Source organism: Lycium ferocissimum, chromosome 12 (genome assembly GCF_029784015.1).
Source record: "Lycium ferocissimum isolate CSIRO_LF1 chromosome 12, AGI_CSIRO_Lferr_CH_V1, whole genome shotgun sequence".
Classification (NCBI taxonomy): domain Eukaryota; kingdom Viridiplantae; phylum Streptophyta; class Magnoliopsida; order Solanales; family Solanaceae; genus Lycium; species Lycium ferocissimum.
This window is the reverse complement of record NC_081353.1, coordinates 30,662,258-30,666,224: the sequence shown is the minus strand read 5'-3', so window position 1 is coordinate 30,666,224 and position 3,967 is coordinate 30,662,258. Positions and strand designations below refer to the sequence as shown.

Sequence of the window (3,967 nt, the reverse complement as noted above, 5' to 3'; positions counted from 1 at the left end):
ACATTTTTGTGGCGACTAAAAAGTCATTTTTTTTTTTTAAAGCGCCTAGGGTCAGTTGGGCCTTCGCCATTTTTTGCATTAATTGAGTCAACGGACTCTTTGGTGGATTAAGCCCAAACAGTAGTTAAATATGGGATTAGTTTGGCTGAGTGGACACACAGTGTCCTTTTTCCTTTTAATAATCCCCAAGTTTGTAATACTCCAAACAATTAAGAGCCCGTTTGGATTGGCTTATAAGTTGCTGAAAATAGCTTATAAGTTGTTTTCAAATTTTTTTGAGTTGTTTATCGACTCACTTTATAAGCCATTTTGTGCTTGAAATAAGCCCAAAACTAATCTGAGTTCCGTGGCTTGGCTTATCTTATCTAAAGAACTTATGTTCGCTTTAAGCCCCATCCAAACAGGCTCTAAGTCTTATTATAAATATCCAATTTGATCGGATTTTTTTTTTTTATAACTATCCAATTAACCCAAAAAAAAATAACATTATACAGTAAAAATAGCGCTCCAGATCACTTTTTGACCTTAACTTTGAAAAATAGTTATTGTCATAGAGTTTCATATTCCACCAATGAAACTCCATTACAATCTCTTGGAGTTTCACCTATGAAATTTGAAACATGATTATACACTATTTTGCAATTTAATTATAGGGGCTAAAAATGGCTATTTGTAAATTTTACCCCGTTATATATATAGCCAAGTCCGACATGACCTTGTCCTTGGCAATGTCCGTAGTAGCTAATCACATGCCACTCCTCAAGAAGTTTCTGATGATGTAGTAGGAAATGAATCTCTCAAATCAAGAATTTGCAGAACAAAAGCAAACCAAATTGTCTGTTCATAAAACAAGTGAGCTTGTAAATGAGTTGTTCTCGTTGTCCAAATGAGGGCTTGGCCTGCTCTTTCTCATGACAACTTCCGTTGCAGCCTATGTTGATTTGATTCTTTAAAAATGCCACCAGGTATATATCTGATCCTCCAAAAGTAGCACCATTTGGAGGATCCACCACGAGTGCGACAACATTTTCGAAGAGTCCGAGTAACATAGATTGAAACAATATAAAGGGGAAGGAAAAACCAGAAAATGTCAAGTAAATCACAGGTGACAATCAGAAATCAGAAAGAATGAAAGATAAATCACAGATAACTGGAAAATATGCACACGGCTAAAGTCCTTCGAATACACCTTTCTACTAATTAATCAGAAGTGTTAAACTGGAGCCAGAGGCGGATCCAGGATTTGAAATTTTTGAGTTCCTACATCAATTTCAAGTTAATATAATGCTCCCTCTGTTTCAATTTATGTGAACCTATTTCCTTTTTAATTACGTAATCAAAATGAATGACCTCTTTTCCTAATTAAAACAAATTCACTTTATGAAGTGATTTATAGCCACACAAATATTCAACTTATTTTGAACCACAAATTTCAAAAGCCTTCACTCTTTCTTAAATGTCGTGCCCAGTCAAATGGATTCACATAAATTAAAACGGAGGGAGTAATAATTAAGTTCACAATCAAATATTTATAAATATTTAGCAGATCTCTTAATATATGTACTCAGTCTGAGTCTAGCCAAAAGCTATTGGGTCCACGTGTTTCTGTAACAAGACATCTAGGAGCCTATTTGGATGGGCTTAAAAGCGAGTTATAAAATTCTAAATAACTTATAGTGTTCAAAAAAAATAAGTTGGGTATAAAAAAAAAAATAAGTTGGGCGACTTTATTTTTTTGGCTTAAGCTATTTTCGTTTTATAATTTTTGTTTAGATAAAGTAAGCTAAATGGGCCCAATTAATTTTTTTTTATTTTAAGACAAAATGATTTTGTTTTCCGGCCCAAACACTCAAAAAAAAAAAACGAAGCATTTTATAAGCAACTTATAAGCCAATCCAAACGGGCTCTAGATCAACTCGCCTGGAGCGTCTTCTACTTTAAGTCTTTAACCATAGCCCCATTTAGTACAAAATTAGAAAACACGATATACAAGCATTTAGAGAACGATGTACCACTCATTTTTGCCCTGATTAAATCAGGAAGAAGCATTAAATCCGGAAGAAGCCTGTCTGGAAACGATCATCATACAGTTGCCAGTGCCCATACCTCTCAGTGTGGGAAAACATCAAGGTGCAGTGATGAGGCTTTTTCAAGGTTTTCAACTGCTTCAGATTCGACGAGGCATTTGAAATATCCCAGCTAGTAACATTCGTACACCCAAATAGATCCAGATGCTCGAGGTTTATACACCCTTCAGATATCAAAGCTAGACCTTTATTAGTCAACTTAAGAGAACCGAATTTCAAGTTGCACGAGTTGTGGCATGAATTTCCCAATCGCAGCAGCTTCTGAATCGCCATCTTGAGGACAAGTATCTAGATACTCCCTCGGGAGAAAGGGTTCTTGTTGGGAAGGATTAAACCGATTCATGAGATTTCGCCTCAGAATCCGCAAATTAGGACATTGTTGTCCGATAAGAGCTAGAGACTAGTGAGATATTTGATAGCAGAAGCTGATGTCAAGTTCCTTAAGCAAAGGGCAACCAGAGGCTATCTTAGACATTGTTTCATCAGTTACATGTGGACAGCTCTTGATAGAGAGAACTTGAAGGTTTGGTGCCTGTAAGAATAGTCACAGCAAATATTTATCATTCGTAAACACCAGTCACAATAACTTCTCTAAAATTAGGAAAAGATCATCTTTTGGAAGCAACAGAGTTATCAGAAACATAACCATGTTTCTGGAAGACTGGAAAAAAACCAATGGAACAAAATGTATGTGTTTATGTTAATTGGTAGGCAATGCCAAAAAACAATACGAAAACTAATTAGCTATTATATCTAATAAATAAATGATAGAGAATGGATCAATATCAGTAACTACAAACTTAGGAGCAAAACCACACTAGCCCAACAAAAGACTGTTGAACCTCCACAAATCAGTTTGCGGGCATTGATTCTTGAAAAATAGAATGGACAAGTTTGTAGAGTGGAAAGGTTAAGGTTGGTAAATCGTGGCCACACTTGCATCGAAGTATCCCATATAAATAAAATATATATACATGTAAGTGTTAGAGAGAGGATGTCACTTGACTTGCAGTGTTACACGTGTCACTACCTGATACAACTAAACTTTCCATAGGATAAGTCGAGCCAGTATATTTCGAAAAGTAAAAGTCTTGACTAAGACAAAGGAAACCAAAAGGATTGGTTCCAAATAGGCAACATTAGTCCTAGAATTTTCAGAAAAGATATCCTGAGAAGGGGGGTGGTTGTGTAAAATTAAATTTAATTGTTCAGAACATTAAATCCATCAAGTCGGGAGGTGGATCAAGTGATACCTAACATGAATCTCAGAAAACATCATCCTGTAGTTTCCGAGATCCTAATTTCACTGGACTAAGAAAGTGAAATCCAGCGCTGTTCTCCATCTTAACTAACCAAGAAATACAGAAAAATTGCAGTATAGGCTGAAATAGAATCCCTTAAAGATCGGCTGTCCAACTGCATTAAGTCTCCTTCTGTAGAGGAGTCTACCGTGTGAATTTTCAGTATACTCCTCTTAAATATGGTTAATTTGATGATCACACATAAACCCCAACTCATACCAAAAAACATAAAAGCTTTAGAATCCCAAAAAAAAAGAGAGAAAAAAAACTGATGGCAGGCGCCCAATATTTTCTTTCATCTCAACGTTTTACTACAAGTCATTTTCACTATGGCCATCAATACAATAGACAACAACTATTTAAGTGCATTCTTCCTTTTTTTTAAAAAAAAATATTTTTGCTGTCAATATTTCTCTTTTCTTAGTATTTTCAGTAGAGTTTCTTTCACCTTTCTTTTTTTTTCTTTTTTTCAAACCTGTTTTGAAAATGTTTTTCTCTTGGTAAGTCCTATCGAAAACTCTCCACCCTCATGGCGGGGAGTAAGGTCTGCGTACACTATAACTTACACTGGATATGTTG

General features: G+C 35.4%; 1 pseudogene; it reads right to left on the bottom strand.

The window, feature by feature from the left end:
- Nucleotides 1-1,911: 1,911 nt before the first annotated feature.
- Nucleotides 1,912-3,509, bottom strand: LOC132039196 (F-box protein SKIP1-like; annotated as a pseudogene).
- Between the last annotated feature and the right edge of the window lie 458 nt (nucleotides 3,510-3,967).